The following is a 21,001-nucleotide window of genomic DNA, read 5'->3' as shown; positions in this document are numbered from 1 at the left end:
CACACTCTCCACCCAGCCTTCAAGTCCAGAGGTTGACTCTCAATGCTGACAGTGCCCTTACCTCACCACAGCAGGCTCCTGGGATCTCAACTCAGAATCCACACCAGCGGAGGACGCCTGGGTCTCCTTCTGACACCCCAGGCTCTGGGGTGGGTGAGCCTCCAGGACCCTCGCTAGAGACTGGGTGCAAGAACCCCCTCTGCCTTGCTGTTGGCTGCACCTGCCCTGCCTCTCTGGGCAGAAGCCAGGAAAAGCAATGGGGAGCAGACTTTCTTCTTTACGCCTTCTCCTGCCGTCTCTCCCACCAATCCATGGGCCTCGGAAGGATGAGACTTTCCCCTGTGTTCTGTTCTCCTCCTCCTGAATCCAGACTCCCCAGCAAAACCTCGATGGCAACAGGACTCTCTTCTCTGACACCGTGGGAGGACTCCCTGAGCAGGGTGCTCCAGGCTTGTGTGGGGCCAAGGAAGTGCTGAGGATCTTAAAGAAAGGCACTCTCGTGCGGCTACACAATCCTACTCTGCATGTCTGAATCTTCCAGCTTGAGTTTCTTCTTCAGCAAATCCTGATCTCCCTTCCCCTTCCAGGCAAGTGGATGGACAGCGAAGACCGTCAAGGGGTGATGAGCTTGAGCTCCTGCAAGCCAAGATTGCGATCTTCAAATTCTCACCCCATGACTCCTAGCGATGCATCTGGAGTCTCCCCACCAGGCAGGAGGTGCTCCTGAAGGTCTCTGAGGGTGGCTGTGGTGTGACGAGGGGGGGGCTCTTTGCCAAGAGGGGGCTTGATGTAGCGCCGGGGGCCGTGGGGAGAGGGGAGACAGCCCCAGAGGCCAGATGTGAGGCTATAAAACCTTGAGCGAGAAGTCTGGGCCCTGGGAATGGATGAAGGGGGTGTCCCTGGGAACTGCAGACAGTCAGTATGGCCCATGGTGACTGTTTGGCGAAAGGGCCGGTGAGGCGTAGGGTTTAAAGATCAGTTCATATTGAGTAGCTATTGTGTACAAAGTCGAGGGGAGCTAAGGTTGCCTCGAGAAGCTCACGGTCTGCGGAGAAGCTAAACATGCTTACAGTTCCAACGTGGGACTGATGAAGTTACGAGAAATGAGTGCTGTCTGAGAGGCGGGAAGATGTGCTGGAGGGCAGGAATGAACTTCGGCTTAGGGCTGGCAGGGAGGGGCGCAGCAGGAGACTTTGAATAAGGAAAGGTGGCAAACTGGCCGTGTAGAGAAAGCTCCCAGGATCCATGTTTGCATCTTGCCTCCCTTTGGAGCCCTCTGAACATGGAGAGTCTCAAGCCTCGTCACTACTGCAGAAGGTGATGGAAGGGCACCTGGCTGATGAACGTGTGTGTGAGTGCTTCGTAAATGGTAGACCACATGAAGATGGGAAGGACATTTCAGGAAAGGGGCAAAATGGGAAAGAAATTCCAAGATTCCAGGATTTTGTGACTGAGTTAAGAGTGACACTAACCATAAAAAGAGGAAATTCTGGCCAGACAACTGTTTTGGGTGACAGAGTCCATCTTTAAAGTGCATGTTTCTGGAATTATCTCATTAGATGGAGATTCTGGATTTCCTTCATTATTCGTTTAATGACTATAATTTCAACAGCTGCCATCCTCTACTCTGGATGTCCATTCCAACCACCTGGGGAGTTTCAAACATTCATATCAGTACCATAGTACCCCAAGAGCCTGATTTACCCTGTCTGAGATGGGGCCCAGACGATGGCGTTGTTTTGGAAGCTACCAAGGTGATTTTGCCATGGATTCAGGGCTCAGATCACTGCTGTGCAGACGCCAGTTCTCCACCCAACACCAGGTTGATATAGGACCAAAAGGTAACGCGACCCATCCCAGAGGGAGCTGTTCTTGCTGCGTGGATGTAGGAGAGAAGCAAGAGGTATGTGCATTAAGGCTTACAGAGGAGAAGAATAATTTCTAATAGGCTATCCAGTTAATCAATCAATCAGTCATTATGCCACAAAGTAGGAATGTGAAGATGAATACCCCAATTTCTTCCCTGAGAGGTCCTGTGTGTGGCATATTTCAGGTCTTCCACTGCAACAGCCTCAGTTAACAGGTAAGAAAATTGAGGCTTTAGTCAAGAGGCTGTGACTCGCCCAAGGTCATGTGGCTGCCAAGTGCTGGAGTCCTCTTCTCATGCATTCTTCACCAATTGTCTGCGCATTACATCTGAAATAGACTTTTCACTCATTAAAATTGTATCAGATGATCCATAATCATAAGGTAACAAATTACTATTCTAAGACACAAAAGGAAGTCATAAAGATATTGATTCGATTTGCATCGATGCACTGTTATGCCAATGTCTTTCTCAATGGAAAAAATCACTGAGAAGAAATTGTCTCAATTTTCTAATAGTGCAAGTATTTTCACACTTATGAGTAACTACACTGATGAAAATGTACATGACAAAATTGTTCATTGATAGAGTTAGCATCGTAATATATGGAGCTCAAAAGCAAATTGCCCATGTTTAATCGTTAGAAGAGCTGGAGCAAATCTCCTGATGTGCTCTACGTAATTCCATTTTAAAAACACAAATAGAGTCTCCCTAGCTGTTTTGTATAACCTTTGTCACCAAAGCTCACTGACAGATGTACAATGTGTTTCATATCAACTTATTTTGTGCATTATCCAAGTTGATAGGAATTATGCATTATGCAATTTTACGGAGCAGTTCGTGGTCACCACGCGTTATTAAGAACTGCTGCGCGTACTGAAGACTTAAACTGCGTCTGACACAGCCTGAAAAAGCGCTTCAGATTGCATGAAATTAGTTTGTCTGGAAGGGTAAAGGACACATAAAACCGACTTCTTAGCAGTGGATGATAAAAGATAATGGTGATGCTTGTGTCGTAGGCTGAGGGCTCTCTCAAGAAAACGTGCACTGCTGTCCTTTTGTGTTCACTAACAGTCAATGACAGAAGTCAGGGAAGGGGATGAGGATGGTGGTGGGGAGAGGGGTACCCAGGGATGCTACATTTAGAATCGAGACTCGAGAGTTCTGACACATTCTCCTCCCTTCCCTGTCTTGAATTACTCTGAGGGAAGGTGGAACTTCAAATGCGAAGGTTCCTGTCTCACCCACCTCCATGATGGAAAGAAGGTCTCAGTGGACTGAGTGGGCGCCATGGGGGGAAGGGCTCAGGATGCCCAGAGGAACGCTGAAGGGTGCTCACGGTGTGCACAACTGGAAATGGCCCATGACTGACGCAGGTACGCATGTACACTGTCTCCTTTCTTAATACATGGCCATCCTTCAGAATGGCCTTACGCCAGATCTGAGCTCACCAAAGATGAGAATGTGTCGGCGTGGGGAACCTCACTCCAGTACCTCGTTTAAATCAAAATCAGAGACTTCCTCCTTTGTGAGCATTTACTGCACAGGGATATGCTACCTTTTCCATATTTAACACATGCACACGCAGATCTGCTAAGCCGTAAAGTTAGCTCAAAGACGCTGCGTGCAAGGACAACAAAGACCAGACCTTACAAAATGATAACCAGGAGTTTATAACTCATAACTCCATGCACGTTATATTAAATGTGGAAGGCTTTTTGAACTGCAACCTTTACATCCCAATCCAATAGTTCTTTCGGCTTTGAAATATCCACAGTCTGAATTTTATAGGGATTATTTTTATTATAGGTAAAGCAATTAAATCTCCATATTGAAGGATGTAAACCTTTTAAGGCCCTTCTCAGAATATCAAAAGAAAAGGAGGCTTATATTTAACAGGTGTGACAACCCAATGCAGGACATTTCATTGAACAAGAGCTTGACATTATCCAGTAACAAATACTTAAATTAATCCAAAACATCTTTTGGATAAAAGGGATTTCAAAAAGAATTAAGTCGACCACAAAACTTTGTATAGAAAGAAGATCATTTCAAGCATGAGATACTTAAAAATACTAATTCTTACAGAATGTGTCAAGTGGTGTTTTTATAAAAATCTACCTTTTAAATGCTATTTTATTAACTTAGTTGGAATAACTTAGTTACCATGTTTCATCTTCATTATTTGTGTTCTCTTTGCCTCTCAAAATAACTTAATTGATTTAACTAGTTGGAACTGAATTCCTACTATGTGACCTTGATTATGGACAAACAGAAGGGAATTCCCGTAGTAGGAGGTGGGGATTAGATTAGATGATAGGAAGAACTTCCTTACTATGACTACAAGATGCAGTCAGTTGGAGGAAATGATGTAAGATGGATGCAAAACTCTGGGATTCTGGGTTCTAAGATTTTTCAGGGTTAATGATCCTAGCTTCGTGAGTGGGCTCAGTATGGTTTTTTGCCTTTTAAGAAAGTCTCTCTCTTCTCTTTCTCTCTCTCTCTGTGTATGGGGTCTTTTGGCGAATGGGAGAAGAATAGCAAGGCGGAGGGAGAAATGGTTAAAATATCAAATATTACGGTTTTTCTGAAGTCATTTTTTCTGTTCTCAACAGCGGTAGCTTGGATTGTTGAAATCATGTTCTTTCTACTATTAAAGTGCAGTTCTTTATTCATAAAGCATGCTCTTTTGTCAGCACACATAATGTTATTATCAGCACTGTTCTATATTATTATAACATTGGGTACTAGTGACGACGGTGGAGAAACTTTGCTCGGGTGACGCCGTATTATAAAGCAGGGTCAGTGCCCAGTGGACCGCGGTCTCACGGGAGAGGCTGACAATCTATCTATTTAAAGCACTCCCCTAAACATTAAGGACTCCCTGTGGCGAGTTTTGGAAATTAGCAGCTGAGAGGAAGGTTTCAAAATACAGTGAGGTTTCTTGGATCTAGAATATTTGGAGAACAGTTAGAAAAGGAATCAAAATATGCAATTGATAGTTAAGGGGAGACGGAGGTTGAATGTTTCTAAGACCATGTGAACTGCACTATTGTGACTTCTGCGCTATTCGCGGAACAATTCAAAGGAATCCATCAATTCTGCAGATGATGAGTCCAGCACAGATTGTATAAACTGACATGACCCTATTACTAAATATGCACCTTTTAGTACGCCTTCCGCTTTTTGTACCGTAACCTCAGAAAGAAAAGCATTCACGCTTGTCAGAAACTTAATCTGTTTTCAATATTTATTTTTATTGGTATCTTCTCTTGGCCACCTATGGAGAGGTGGGCTTGTTGCCCATCTACCGCCGCGTGCCTGTTTGTTCAAGAAATTTCCCAGGAATGCATTTGTAGTCTCCTGAAGGTTGTCGGTTTAAAAGAGAAACACTTCCTTGCAGAGTTTGTGATGGTAGATTCTCAAAGTAATGAGCCCATTTTGGCATCTCTGGGGTTAAAGATCCTCTCAGAATCTATAGGTCCTGGAGAAGGCGGTTTCTAAACTCAGCTGCTTAGACCCATTTTATTTTTTCCCCAGCAAACAGGAAATGGAGCCCTGAAGGCTTCTTTTTTTTTTTTTTTTTCAAACTGGAAAGTGTGTGGGGAGGGGGCTACTCATGATGCCCGCTTACAACCCTGAGCCGACCCAGACTTGGGGGTCTCTGTATGTTTTTTCTTCCCCTCTCTTTTTTTCTATTATTTTGGCAGACTTTTTGGAATGTCTGGGAGCTAAGGGCTTTGCTTCATGGAGCAGAATTCTGAAGCAAGAAAAAGAGAAAGTTATAGACTAAACCACAGAAATGTAAACACGTCTGCAGCTAAAATAACTCCACTTTCATTGAAAACACTCCTCCTTCACAATCAGACTTCTGTGTGCGACGCTCAATAAAACTGCATGTTAATAGCGACCAATTAATAGATTATGTTGCCTGGCCTTAAAAGTTGAGGGAGTTTTAATTATTATTTTTCAAATTAAAAGAGTACTTATTCCGTCCCTTCCCTTGGGGTGGGGGGACTTAGCTTTCTCTCTGGCTGTTTGCTGAAATTCTTGGCTGTTAAAGTTGGGAGAGGGAGGGACATGAGTAGTTCTCGCTCGGTTGGAAAGGGGAGAGTGTGCAAGAGGACGCCCTGGGATGGGTTCCGAGCGATCGCGCAGGGACGGTCGTGATGGTCCCCGCGGGACATGAGTGAAGAGAAACAGCACTCAGGTAAGCGCGATTTTGATGTCAGAATTCACTTATAAACTAAAACATCTGGAGGGGCTTAGCACAGGGACCCCGGGCCGTGAGCCGAACCTCGCGGCTCCCCCTTTTGGAGGCTGTTTCTTTCGGACACTCTTCTCACGAGGGCTGCTGTCACCCCGTCCGTCCGTCAGGCGGGGTGTCTCCGCGGCGGCAGCCAGCATCCTCCAGCCCGCATCCCGCTCCTCGCAAGCCCCTCGCCTTCCTGTCCCAAGGCTCGGTGCTCGGGACTGCCGGGTCCTGACTCCAGGTCAGACTAAAGCCGGCGGCTCCTGGGCACCTCGGCGTCTCCGCTTCATTAGTCTGACGGAGGGCGACGTCGTCTTCATTCCGATTAGCCTCCAAGGCAGTCGGTGGTCATTTTAAACTTCTGCAGCAACCAGTTCTAACTTTTGTTTTTAACGTCCATAACGGCTGAGGCTTGGGAAAAAATAATACTTCTCACTAAGTTCCGAGGAGCAAGCATCTCGGCGGTACCCACCTCCCCGGCCCTCCCCTCCCCTCGCCTGTTCTCCTGGAGGCGCGTCCTGGGTTCGTCTCCGGCCGGCTGGCCAGGGCCTGGACTCTGCTCACGTCGTCCCGGGCTCTGCTCCTCCTCCTCTTCCTCTCCCTCCTCCTCTTCCTCCTCCAGCCGCCAGCTCTGGGCTAAACCTGAGCCGCGTCCAGACCTGCCCGCGCCGCCCGCGCTCCCCGGCCCGAGGGCGCGCGCACGGACACGCGCGCTCGCATACCCACGCGCGCACGGACGCGAGTGCACAGAACACCCACGCGCGCACACAAATACCCGCGCCTACGGACGCGCGCGCACAGAATCCCCACGCGCGCTTGGACGCACGCGCGCGCTCACACCCACGCGCACTTGGACACGCGCGCCCCCGCGCCCCCGCTCCGCCCCCGCGCACTCCGGGATCGCGAGTCGCTCGTCGGGGTGGCCGCCCTGCTCGGCGATTGGCGGGAGCCGGAGCCTCCCCGAGGCCGGCGCCCACACCATGGGCTGAGCCCGTTGGCGCCCGGGGAGTCAGTGCGGCCCGGGTCGGCGCGCACGGCCAGGCACGTGCGCGGGCACACGCGGGCGCGGACACGCGCGGACACACACGTGCGTGACACACCCTCCCTCGACGGCGGCGCTCGCCTCCGGTAAGTCCTGCGCCCTGCGCGCCCTGCACGGCTCCCGCGCTGGCGGCTGCGGCTGTCGCGGGGACGGTGGCGGCGAGGTGGCCCGGCTCTTCCGACGGCGCCAGGACAAGTGGGGCGTGAGACGCCGGGAGGGACGGCTCGCCAGTGCCCAGGTCCCGGGAAGCCGCGCGCGGTCGGGGGCGGATGGAGCGGAGCAGGCACCCCGAAATCGGCGAACGCCAGGAGAGCAAACCGCGCTGGCCTTATCTGGGGCACAGAGCAAGAGGTTATTTGCGCTTGTCTGGAATGGAAATAAGGGGTGAATTAAAGCCCACGCTTGGATGAAAGTAGACACCAGGTGTGGGCTTGGCTGTCACTGCTGGGTCGGTCCTTCCGTGCGTGGAATCGCCCTCCGACGGCTCCGTCGCTGCGCGCTTCTGAACCCAGCTCCGGCTCTTTCCTCCCCGCCTTCTCTCTTTCACCTTTTGACACCTCAGCCTGCAGTTGTTATGTTTCTATGCTTCCAGTTTACCACCTTAGTTGAAAAACTTGGCATGTTTAAAAATGTAGCCTGTAAGTTTTTTTTAATCAGCTAGCCGCCTTGGTTTCTGTGTGAAACCCATCATCCATTTATCGCTATTATATATTGTATGGTTCTTTTACAAAAGGTACTGCATAGAGTCATTTTTAATATTTATAAGCATAAGACTTAGGTGCTATTATTAATAGCAGACTAGACTGCCCAATAAAATGGATAAAAACCTTTCAGGTAGATGTGGATTTAATGTAACTCTCTGTTGATATAAAGATAATTTCGTTTATCCTTCAAAGGAGTGTATTCAGATTTGCCACAGATTTCACACTGGCCATGTTTCTGTAGCTTCTGTAGTTCAGAAAACTTTCAATGTGAGTCAAAAAACATTTTCTTCGTCCCTGGGTGACATAACATAGGGCATAGAGTTCATATGCCATTGGGACTCTGTGAGTATTTTCAATTCTTTCCAAGTAGTTTAGAGCGTTCACCGGCCTCAGCTCCCCATCACCTTATCACCGAGAGAACTGTCACATTCCTGGGCTTAACTCTTGCTCTGCTGGCAGCAGCTTGTGCTGGCTCCTTCCTCAGTGGCAAGACCACGCAATGGAAGTTATATAAAAACCCAACGAGATAAATTACTTCACTGTGTGTCAAGTTATGAATGAGCTAATCATACCATTGCAATTGCATTTCTAATGGAGACAGGATGAACTCTGCAAACTTGTGGCTAATATGTGAAGTTTTATAAAGAAAGGTTTTGTGAGTCACAGCACACATCACATCACAGATGCTGTTTGCGGGTTGCTCATCCTAGCTTTGATTTGAGTCAATGACTTTTGGGAAATTATGCTAAACTAGCAAATGGGTATTATATCTTTTGAGTTAAGAATATGTAATTCCAATTGCACTTAAAATTTCGGTTTCTTCCTTTTCTAACTCTTTATAATTACTTCATTTTATTTTTAAAAATTCAGGGTAGAACTGTGATACCTTATTTTGCATTTAACTATTATTTCGTGAGGAGTTCTTGGCGATTCATCGGATGTGCTTTCTTTAGCTAAAATGTTGAAAATTAGTGTTTACCATTGAGTGGATTATGTAATGGGGCTGCCTGTAGACATGTATATAAACATTCTCCCTTCCATGTCTCATGTTTTGATGTTAAGGAAAAATCTTGTCGATTCTCTATGAATTTCTAATTTCACAAAGTCAAATATTTTATCTGTGGTCAAGGCTGAGATCCCAGTGGAATACCAGATATATAAGTAAGAAGTAAAGTATCTCCAAAACATGTCAAAATTGACTTTTAAATTATGTACTATTCTAAAGTGTAATACATTTTACATACATGGAATACATAATATCTCATATTGTAAGTGGGTAATAGAAAACTTTCAACTTTTTTTTCTAAAATTAAGATTAGCTCTGATTTTTTTCTTGTTAGCTATCCTTAAACAACAACAAAAAATAATAAAAGGGAGGATTTATTTTTTCAGAGGACAGAGGAGCTAACATTTCTAAAATCTTTTCCTATTCCCCAATGAAAATACGATAGCAAGTCAGTGTCCATCCTATGATGCGGAGTGGTGGGGAGACACTGTCGTGTTGAATAAATGTCAGTGCTGCCTGCGATTTCATAGAACTCCACTCAGGAGGTGTTGACGTAGAGACACCTACACGTTTCTAATGAGACTTAGGGAGCCTGGGACATAAGATGGGGTCAAGGTAACAAATCAGAAGTAAGTCATTATGAGCAGAATCCAAGATTTTTGATGCTGCAAGTCAGTTCTCAGTTGAAGTTGGGAGTTCATCTCTCTAAATGCAGGTCCCTTTGTCACCTCCTGGCTCCATCACCCTTTGCTTCCTAGGCAAGCTTTTCCAGGGACTAGGAGAATGCCCCAGGGGTTCTGTTTCCTTTCGCCAGTGGGTAAGGATACTTGGGCTTTCCCGGGAGAGTATAGTCCTTCAAAATACAGCTTTTGTTTGTGATCTACGCCTTGAATTTGAAACTGTTAAAACCTTCGAAGTAGAATTTGTTGGAAAAAACAAGCTGACGCAACAGAAGTATTCAAATATTTTGGACCCAGTTTCAGATAATTTTGATACCTGGTGGGAGCAGTGGGAGCTGTTTCCGGGTGACTTTGGAAGTAATGGTAGTAATTGACGATGCCGACACAGAAGTCTACCAGCTGCCTCTCTATATTGTTGATGTTCACGACAGCATTCTCGTTGGTACTTCTTTGCAGCCTCAATGGGCTTATTAGCAGTCAGTGAATTAGTTACAAATTATGCATCGTCAATATTCACCTTCTCACATTTATTGATTTAAAGCAATTATTCTGCAGATAAACAACAACAGCCGTTTCCAATGGCTAGGCTGTTGGATTCCGAATCAGTTTTTCAAAATAGCCAGGGGGAAATGTTCCTCTTTAATGTTACCTATTATTTCAAACATTTGAGTATTTAAAAGAGACAGGAGTCAATGTTGTAACGTTGCAGATCTAGCGAAGGTGGGGAAGACAGCTGATCTAAAATTACTTTGCTAAATTTAAGTGCGAGTAAAGTGTAGACAACACCAAGAAATTGAAGGGTGCATCTAAAAATGGAGCACTGGGTCTAAGTTGTAGATTTAAACTAACTTTTAAGCTCTTCTATTTTTACTGTGACATGTCATAATCTGGAAGACCCTGATTGCGTATGAGAAACAGTAATTTAACCTTGAAAGTAAGGGGTTCAGTTACCTTGGCTCAATACGTGTTCAGAAGTGTGTGCAAAGGAAGTTCTAGTTATGTGGTTTTTTCCTCTTTGAAAATGGCTGTGTGTGAAGACTGAAATATCCTTGAAGTATGTAAAATAGGCCTTTTGTATTAATTTCTCACTTTTTTATTATAATCCTAGACATGAGATCTGATCTAGGACAAACTGTTAAATGTCTAAAGATTTTTCAAACCCAGGTCTGTAGCTGCCTACTTTTAAAACATACCCTATAATTTTGAATTGTTTTAGTGGGAATGAGGTTTTCATACGTGCTAGTGTCTCATATGGGATTCTTTTTAGGAGTAATATTATTCCAATGATTATTCCCCCTGGAAAACATACTCCAGAGGGAGACAATGAATTCTCTCCAATGAATAGGAGAGAAAATAGACACATTTACAGCGATTTTTTAAAAAATAGAAAATCCTTATTTTCACTCGATTCAGGGTTCCGCAAAAGTTCCCAGATCTTGATTTAAAAGTGAAGAAGTGTGTTTGTACCTCAGTTTGAGTGCAGAGGAGCGAAGGACCTGTGCCTTGTGTGGTGATTGCCATTGTGTGGTGTGTGTTACACATGCATCACCTTGTGTGGTGATGTGTCATATTCCTTAAGTGATTCTCTGTTTTTGGAGGGCAGATTCGTGTTCTCTGTGATGGCGTGGAAATGGTGGAGCTTACTAGCACAGCTAAAGTCGCAAAGTAAAAGAAAGACTGAACCGGAGTGTGGGCATTTTTGTGGCTCCTGGCTGGGCTGTTTGGGTGACCACCTTGGGAAAGCATGAGTTTGTGTGCAGTCATACGCTGCATCGTGGAAATGAATTAGCTGGTGGTGTTCACCTTTCTGTCTGAACTAAGATGGGCATCAGGCTTTGTGCTCTTTGGAACAATAGGAGAAACCCAAGGTCTTACTATGTTGGTTAACCACCCGCTGTCTTAATATAATAAATTAATTGAAATTGGCAGTGGGAAAAGTGCTGTTCCTTCCTCTATGTGGTGCTTGGAATTCTGCTTGAAGCTGGACTGGACGAGGATCTCAGGCTTCTGAGAAGAGACTGAAAGAAGCTGTTACGAGGAGGCTGGTGGGAGAGGGAGGGGTCCCTACAGCACCACATAGGAAGGCAAACCTTTGGACCCCAGGAGCGAAGAAAGGTAGATTTCAGGATTCTTACATGGGACATCCATCGATCTAAGCTGAGTAAAATGATCAGCGAAGTCTGTGCTAGTAAAATGAAATGTTTGGAAACACTTACGATCTCAACATAAAACTCTTAAATTAAATGTATCAGAAAGCTGAGATTTCTTTTATTGGGAAACGAAGTAAAAACATTTAGACAAGAAACCAACCGCTGGCTTAGGCACGTTCTAAGAAGATCTCCTGCTTTGAATGGATTCTCATTAAAACTCTATCCAACCTCACAAAGCTGAAGGGAGCCTGCTGCCAGATTTACAAACCTGGGTCTGTAACTGCACAAAACCTCAGCGTGCCTTGTGCAAGGCTCGCTCTTTTTGCAGCTCAAGATACAGCAGCAAGATGACGGAATAAGCAAAAGTGGAGGAAAAATTTGCTTCTTCAGTATCGAAAAGTACTTTCTAGTCTGTTTGACCTTGAGAGTAAAATTGACTTCACTACATAGTTCTAAAATAGAATTAATGACAATAAAGATAAAATCCAGGGAATAGTGAGAGTTTTTTTTCCTGCAGAAGGGATGTTAGGTCAGCGTATTACCAGTATTTAACGCTCCAAGTTCTGAAACCCCTGCCACTGAAGCAGAGAAAGTGATGGTGGGCTGCTGCTTGAGGCACGAAGTGAGAGGACGTTGAAATAGTACCAGTTCTGAAGTGGTATAGCTCATGATGACATTTGATTTATTTTTGCAGTTTTCTCAGGCTTGTAAATGTAAGTGATTAAACTGAACGTCCCACAAGGACAATTTCTCCTAAGTACTCCATACCCAAATTGTGAAACCCGAGGCAAGAAGATTACCCCATACGTGCTTAGAACCCACAGTAAACTACCAGGAGGCAGACAAGGGGTGAAATTTGTGTTCATATTGAGAGCGCCTTTGTAACTACATTTAGCGTCAATATGAATTTATTCTTTGCAAAACTTAAGCATTGTCATGTAAAATTTTCTTCGTTAATTTTAAGCAAACTGGGAACACGTTTCTCAATCGAAATTTATTGATCAGCTATTAAATGAGAACACTGTCCTAAAGGAGAGATGGAGAACATGGATTCATTAGGGACTGGTAAGACACTAGACACAGAGAGATTAGAAAAACAACTGCAAATTTAATGGAAAAAGCCAGAACATTCCGTTGTGGAGTTTGCCTATCCACCTGTGTGACTGCGGCAATTAGTGGCCTGTCTGACTCCTTCTCTTCCAACTAGTTGTACTGACAACTTGTAAACAAAATTACAGCCCTTTTCACTCCAGCCAGCTAATAGCATCCTCTTTGAATGCAGTGTCCTTGGGATAAATATCTACAGGGGGAAATTAATGCAGGGCTAGTGGGATGCCTGAGAATGCAGGGAATGCTTGCTAGGCAGAGACTAGTCTACGGTCAGATTTGACCCAGGTTGTGAAGTTTCAGGGCTCCAGGAGAGGAGAGGCATTCTGAGTCACAGGAAGGCGGGTGCACTGGAGAGAGATTGGAGGTGCAAACTATATCGAGGACTGGCAAGCTGCCCTTTCTGTCTATGTTTGGTGCAAGACACCATGCGAGACACTGTATGAAGCCCTTGGTCATGCCTTCAGGGAGTGGAAATCTAGAAAGGGAGTGAGTGCACATGCCATGGAATCTAGAAAGGGAGTGAATGTATATGCCCTAGAATCTAGAAAAGGGGTGAATGTATAGGCCATGGAATCTAGAAAGAGGGTGAATGCATATGCCATGGAATCTAGAAAGGGGGAGAATACATATGTCATGGAATCTAGAAAGAGGTTGAATGCATATGCAGTAGAATCTAGAAGAGGGATGAATGTATATACCCTAGAGTCTAGAAAAGGGGTGAATGTATATTTCATGGAATCTAGAAAGGGGATAAGTACATAGGCCCAAAAAAGTGGCATATTCAGCAGTGCCACCTGCTCAAATTAGGCCAGTGTGCCAGTGAGCCAGGGCCTAGACTGCACAGTGACGGAGGTGTTGCCCCTATGGGCCGTCTCCGTCAACTGCTCTGATGTACTACGTTGGAGGCCATGACAGAGACCGCCACCATGCAACACGCTGGCCTTGCTGTAGGCTGCTTTTGGGCAAGCTTGTATCTTTTCACACAGGCCCTTCTCTCTTACCAGCTCATGGGGAAACTTCATTTTTAGTCTCCGCATCAGGAGCAGTTTTCTGAGTTGTATGTCATCACACGGAGGCCGGTGTGTGCCCTTGCTCCAGCACGTAGTGAGACCCCATGGCATGTCTAATGGGCCCCTGCACTCTTAGCTCCAGTTTATGTTCTTACCCTAGTTTCTCTTTAGTCTCATCTTTATTATTTATTTTGCATCTACTTCTGAATTTTAAAAAGCCTTGTTATATTGCATATATCCTTGTAGATCACTTTAAATCCTTTTTTGGAACAAAGTACAGTATAAATAAAACAGTCCATCTCATAAGAATCATGCAATCAAAAAGTGAGCTAAACCATGCCACAGGAAGGATCAGAAAATGCTTCCCGAAGGACGAAAGATGAGGCACTGGAGGCGAGCCGTGACGTGCGTTGGCTCAAGATAGGCAAGGATGGGGGTGGGGGAGCAGCCATGGGCAGGGGAGTGGGGGAGTCAGGCACTGCTGCTGTTAGGAGTGTGGGATGTGTTACCGGGGAGCTGGGTCGCACAGTGTGGGAACTGCCCGACCCTCCCGGGTTCTGGAGGGACCCATCTAGACACCTATTTCAGTAACTCAAGTGCAAAGTTAAAAGGTCAGGAGTAAGGCATCTTGCAGAAGGCAAGGGAGAATGTGATGTTTGGAGGATGGTGACTGACATCGACTTCACCAGACGGTGCAGACATGGGTCTTGTGGGGCCACAGGTCATCCTCACCACGGCTCTGGGAGGGATGGTGCCCTTATTGCCCCCATTTTCCAGAATAACAGAGTGAGGCTCGGAAGTGCTAAGCGACGTGCCCAGAGTCACACGGTGAGAGCCAGAGCAGAATCAGAACCCAGGCGGCTGACTCTGGGATCCGTGTGTGAGCCTGCTGGCTGGAGCTCTCCTGGTAAGAGCGAGGGTCCACTTATAGAGGTGACAAGAAGGGGGCAGGATGACACAGAGGCAGAGTCACTGGAAGGTCAGGCAGCCCTGGGTAAAAGAAATAGAATGTGAGTCTCATGTATACTTTTATGTTTTCTGGTAACCGCATTGAGAAACAGGTGAAATTAATTTTAATAATCTGTTTTATGTAATACAACATGTCCAAAATATTATCATTTCAAATGTAACCAATACAAAAATATTGATGAGATGTTTCACATTATTTTTTCCTATATTAAATCTTCGAAATCCAATGTGTAGTTTACGCATGCGGCACATCTTGTTCTGGACTGCCCACATCGCAGGTGCTCAGGAGCCGCATGTGGCCGGTGGCCACTGTATTGGACAGTGCAGGCCTACAGTGTTGAGCATAGGAATTTCATGTTTAATATAATTAGTAACGATGAACCCCGTTATATGATTTGACCACAGAAATAGAATTTTTATGACTTTGTGTCTCCATTGGCAGTGTCACCCCCAAAATATCACTGAGTCCAGACATGATAGCAATAAAAAATGGATTGCTAGCATGACATATTCAGTACTAAGTTTGCAGCTTTCAAATTGGTGGGAAAATGTATATATAATTTCCTGTTGACTCATTTCCTGCTTTTAAAGTGCGAAATGAAGTATCTCCTTGCAGACCCAACCTTTGTAAACCTGGGAACAAATAGTGCCGCCTTGTCGGAATCATGCTCTGACAACTTCATGCCTGAAAACCTTATTTGAGTTTTCCCTATTTAAAGATAATCCTGGCATGATGACAAATTTCTGCTTTTGCATGTGGACAGTTTCTTGAGAAGAATGCAATTGATCATTTTGAAGAAGAGCATTCTTTTTTATTTTTCAATTTTATTTATTTATTTTTAATTGCAGTAACGTTGGGTTATAACATTATATAGCTTTTGGATGTCCATCATAATATATTTCGAATTCTGTGTAGATTACATCATGTTCACCACCCAAAAACGAATTATAGTCCGTCCCCTGGCATTTGAGCCTGGGCACCCCTTTTGCCCTCCCCCCTCCCCCCTTCCCCTATGGTAACCGCCAATCCAGTCTCTGTTGCTATGTGTTTGTTTGTCATCGTTTTTATCTTCTGCTTATGAGTGAGATCATATGGTATTTGACTTTCTCCCTCTGACTTATTTCACTCAGCATAATACCCTCAAGGTCCATCCACGTTGTCACAAATGGCCGGACTTCATCGTTCCTTATGGCTGAGTAGTATTCCATTGTGTATAAGTACCACGTCTTCTTTATGCATTCGTCCTTTGATGGGCACCTAGGTTGGAAGAAGAGCATACTTGAGGCGCTAGCATCCCGGAGAAAAAAGGTTCAGTCAGATAGATCACTACAGAATTGACTTCGAAGGGCACGTGGTCATCACACAATTTGGTAATGGCGCACTGCATCCCACACGGGCCTCGCCCACTTTATGTAACACTGAAGTTCACGGCGAAGTCTTACCAAGTCAGTCGCATTGGTTGTGTGCCACTTCTTATCAACGTACTGTGTGTCAAGTGTCCTTGAATGACTTACCTCTTTCATCGTGTGCGTGTTTTGGAGTTAAGATTTAATTTCGTTTTTATGCAAAGTGCAAAATTTACTCACTGCAGATTCTTACTCACATTTTCCTGAATAAGAAATTTGTTTTCAGTTGATGCCTGGTCTGTAGCACACTCCTTGTCTGAGCTTCCTTGTAGATAGTTTGTTTTCATTATCACTCGTGTGTGGGAAGGGAATTTCGTTCTCCTTGTTCTGGTTTATTTTCCCTGGTGGGCAGGGCCTACTGTAAAAAAACCTAAACAAAACAAAACTGTGTTACAAAAAATATGCGTGGCTTCTCTCAAGTCTAATTGCCGAATCATATTTAACTGCTAATTCAGTGCAGTTTTTGACAATCAGACATCAAGGGACAAAGAATATCGTGATTATTTAAAAAAAACCCAAACCTCAAAACTAGCGAACGGGGGAATGGTCCAGTGGTATAGTGGTTAAATTCGTGCCCTCGATTTTGGTGGCCCGGGGTTTGCGGGTTTGGATCCTGGGTTCGGACCTATGTACCCCTTATCACACCATGCTGTGGCAGGCATCCTACATATGAAATGGAGAATGATGGCATGGATGTTATCTCAGGGCCAGTCTTCCTCAGCAAAAAAAAAAAAAAAAAAAAAAAAACCACCAAAAAACCCCACACACAAAACCCAAAACAAAACTAATGAACAGGGCTGTGTGTCCTAGTCTGTACCATTATAGATATCTGATTTGGGGTTGCCTCATTGTCAGTCTATCCAGGGACAAATGGAAAAGCAGGAATATCTGTCTTGTGTATAGTGGGCTCCACTTCTTTCAAACATAGGCAAGAAGGTGAATTTTCTAGCAGGGTCCTCTTTCGTCTAAAATGGAGCATTGGCCACCAGGTGAGATCCTTTCCCAGGGAACTGAAATTCTATTCTAAGGCCTACTGAACATCCGTTCCGTGCTGTACGCTGCATTCAACCTACCAGTTTCCCACGGGAGTACAAATTTAATTTAAAGTCTAAATTATATTTGAGAAGTCTGAAGCACGTTAAGACTTCTTAAGTAATTCACTTGGGGTTACGTTCGGTGAATATGTGTAAATATGAGAACGTGCGAGGCAAGTGGTCTAAACACAGAACGAATCTGAGCCCACATTGATGGAAGCCACATGTGCTTAAAATCTTGGAGGAAAAACCGTGTCATCGCTGGCAACCAGATCCTCAGGCTGGCTGTGTGACTTGTACGGGAAGGTTAATGTCCAGTTGAGTTGCTTCTGTACTTGGTTCTTACCATTTGCCGCAGCATCAAGGAAGACCTTGGAGATGAACTGGTAAATGCAGGGTTGTCAGCTCAGGGGTGCAGCTCTCCGCTGTGGCAGAATGAAGGTGACAGAAACCGGACAGGGCTGTCTGCTGCAGCCCCAAATTCTCAGGTGGGTGCTTGCATGTCTGAAATGGCCAAAACGTGCTCTTGGAAACTGTTAAATTTAGTTAAACTTGGATTAGTAATGACAGCCGTGGAGGGTCTCTTTCCCTTCGGGCTGAACAACTTTCATACGCTGTTGGGGTGTGTGGGTGGATTCAGCCGCTTGACAAGTAACACCCAGTAGAGTCGCCTCGTAACGGAACCTAAGCGTTTCCCTCTTCCTCGTCATCTCTAAATTTACCCCTCTCCGTCTCTGCAGCAGTGTCCCCTGTCCTTCTCGCACTGGCCTTGCATCCTTAAGTGTATGGACCTCATGGCTTTAAAATGCCAGTGTCAGCGATGTTTCTCCTGCCGTGGACACGCACAGGGGCTGGAAGAAACAAGCCAGCGAGTCTAATGAAATCAGGCTGCAGATCTGAAGCGATTTTGGAATCCCCTGCCCCTGTTTTCTGTGCTGTGTCTGGTTTTCATGGAAATTTGTGTCTGGGAATGAGGGGGAATGGGAGTGGATTTGCTGAGGGGCAGGTGCCTGCGTTCTTTGGCCCTGGCCATTGGGAGTCGGGTCCAGGGACCTCTGCGGACGGGAGGGAGGCTGAGGCCTTGGGAGATGCGAGGAGCATCATGCAATCTTTATAAGACAGTGGGGATTTTCGCAGACTTCCTGATTTTTGAAAATTATTCATAAATCTGTCCTGGTCTAGGATTCTGAGGACAGAAAACATACTCCACGTACCGTCCGTGCTCCATAAATTACCCCTTGAGGTCATCACAAAGTTATTTCTATAGTCTGTGATGCTGGAGTATGTAACCTCTGAGACTATGAGTAAAGCCAGTCCATTCCTTTCTCTGGCTAGGGCATGGCCAGCACAGGTCAGGAAAACATGCAGGTCATGCATAGCTGTGTTGGAAATACAGGCCACCTCTCCAAAAGGTTGGGAATGTGTTATCGCGCAACCTAGATTAGGGAAGATTAAAGAAGAAGTGGCAATGAGGGTAAGAATTAGTCAGGTTTGCACTGGCAAAAGAAGCAAGGTGAAACACTATTTTTTAGTCTTTTCTCCCAGCAAGTGAAAATAAGAGTTGCATATCATATATTTGAGAAAGTTAAATACATGCTTCTTTTTTGGAATAAGCAAGGTTTGTAATCCACTAAGGCAAGCAAAGATTGCTACGCTGAATCCTTCGTGTGTAGTGGAAAGCTGTCCTGAGAAATCTTTAGTTCACAGACATTTGAAGACAAGGTTGCTGTTTCCTGAGAATACGTACGATCGTCTGCTTCATTTGCGTTGGAGTATTAGCTCCTTTTGCTTTCCTTTTTTATCTTTTGGTATCTCTTTGGTTTTGTTTCTTGTGCTCGACACCTGCTGGGTTCTCAAACAAGAGGTAACTTATGTGAGTTGTTGGATAGAGAGTTTATAAAGGTAGACAACTCTTCAGTTTCCAGTGGAAATAGTTGTGGGCACATCGTCAACAGACTGGAATAAATGCAGACTTAGTATCTGTATGTGATTGAGGCATGGGTGCGAAACACATCAAGAAGCAACAATAATTTGTGGTGCAGTCACTCTTAGGCTTAAATTAATGTTTTTCAACCTTTTTTTCATGACCAATCCTCTTCAGACATTTCTTCTTTAATCAACCCTCTCCCATATGAAAATTTAATACCACAGATGTCCTGTATGTCTCTTGAGGAATTTTACATTACACATATGTATGTATATCTACATTTAGGTCTATCTGTGCTTTATACATAAAGAGAGCAGACTCTTTTTCACCCTCCAAGAACCGATTTTAGCCTCCTTAGGAACGCATGGCTTAAATACACAATGCAGATACTTAACTTCCAAAAAGATTCTGTTTAAGGGAAAAGATGGTGGATGCTGGTACATGATCTTAGAAAGGACTGAAAGAGAGGAGGACGTAATAAAAAAAGTCAGGACATTACGTTGGGGAATTCTGTTCGGCCAGTTTTACAGAGTGTGGGCTGAAAACTGATGGTGGTAAAAGCAACTGGCAATTGATAGCCCCCTTTGTGTTTGTGAAAGGGCTCCATGAAACGTGGAAAATCACTGACCACATTCTTATCAGACTTAGGGTTACTAGACAAGACGGTCTGCAGAAACGCCCAAGTTGCAAAAGCAAGCCCCTGGGCAGGAGCAGCTCAGGCTTCTGCAGGCAGACTTTGCTCCATCGTCTTAGATGTAAAACTGCAGGTCGCGTGGCCGATTCGGTGCAGCTGGATCACATTGACTCTAATGTTTCCCCTCCAGTAAAAATGGAAATATATTAAAAAATAAACAACCAAAAGAGACATGCGGAGTTTAAACCAAAAATCAATCAGAAGAGAAAAACATTTGGGCCTGTGTCAAGAGAAACAAAACCGCGCCAGCACAAATTTTTATGAAAATGATCATTGAATAGTATTTCCATTAAAAGGCAACTGACTCAGAGACGGAGGGTGAGTGTTCTGTGAGGCAGAGTCTGGATAACCCGCCCACGCCCCGTAGCTGACAGGATCGGCTCTAACGCAGTTACTAGAAGAGACCCAGAGATCCTGAAAACTGGGAAAACCCAGATTTTTAGGAAGGGAGAGAAGTGTGTGCTGTGAAATCAGAGTGGTTTGGTAAGAATCTAATGTTGTTTTCTAGTTTCTCCTTGTCATCATCAGTCCTAACACATCCTCTGGTTCATAAAGTCAGTGACGGTATCACAGAGTTCATTATCTCCTAGGAAAAATCAATGGCAAATAATGTTACCATGAGTGCAGAAGGCACAAAGATTAAGTTCTTTCTTAATGCTTACCTCCAGCTCCCGGTGTAGGAAGTGTTATGATAATTTCTGGCGGTACGCTTCTTTCTGGAACATCACAAGGAAATTTGCTTCCATCTGAGGTAGGAGATCCAAGTCGGTATCCAGCCCTGAGCATCTCTGAGCTGTGAGGCACAGCCTTAGCTGCATCTTCTGCCCCTCCCTGTCGCCGTCTGTGCCGTGTATTGAGGACGCAAAAGGTGCATTTTCACCGGATTCTTTTTGTCTTTGCTGTCTGCGTTCTAAGAGTTGCTTGACTCCAAGCAAGGAACAGTTTGCTGTGGGAACCCTCTCTGCTCAATCTGTCCCCTCTTTTTCTCCTTTCCAATTGCCTCTTTCTCATTTCTTACAGATAGACGTTAGTTTGTGTCAGTGGTGACCCACGGTCAGAATTTTGGAAACCAAGCAGGAGAATTGACCAACTGCTATGTCATGGTCACAGGGAGCACAGATTTGGAAATTTACGAGTGCTCGCCCTTAA

The 21,001-nt window shown here is 45.0% G+C and overlaps 1 protein-coding gene and 1 long non-coding RNA gene across 10 annotated transcripts in view; one reads left to right on the top strand and one right to left on the bottom strand.

Annotated features, from left to right (window-relative positions):
• The first annotated feature begins 3,195 nt into the window (after positions 1 to 3,195).
• The window catches only part of ERG (ETS transcription factor ERG), a 256,549-nt gene continuing 238,743 nt past the window's right edge, over positions 3,196 to 21,001 (top strand). For 2 of the 5 annotated variants that reach the window (XM_005606152.4, XM_003364202.5), the window contains exon 1: positions 3,196 to 6,077. The gene's annotated coding sequence lies outside the window, so the exon portion shown is untranslated. The other 3 variants (XM_023630154.2, XM_070252479.1, XM_023630155.2) reach the window with 3 other exon arrangements.
• On the bottom strand, positions 15,578 to 20,933 carry LOC111770813 (uncharacterized). Of its 5 annotated transcripts, none has more exons than XR_011433005.1 (5): positions 20,515 to 20,931; positions 18,979 to 19,083; positions 17,578 to 18,082; positions 16,395 to 16,567; positions 15,578 to 16,048 (listed from the first exon to the last, which is right to left on the bottom strand). It is a non-coding gene; the product is annotated as an uncharacterized lncRNA (long non-coding RNA). The 5 variants fall into 5 exon arrangements; XR_011433006.1 differs by having other exon boundaries at positions 17,578 to 17,764; positions 20,515 to 20,930; XR_011433007.1 differs by having other exon boundaries at positions 17,578 to 17,735; positions 20,515 to 20,930.

The sequence above is a fragment of the Equus caballus genome, chromosome 26, assembly GCF_041296265.1.
Source record: "Equus caballus isolate H_3958 breed thoroughbred chromosome 26, TB-T2T, whole genome shotgun sequence".
Taxonomy (NCBI): Eukaryota; Metazoa; Chordata; class Mammalia; order Perissodactyla; family Equidae; genus Equus; species Equus caballus.
Note: the sequence above shows the minus strand (reverse complement) of the source record. Positions and strands in the feature narration are given on the sequence as shown.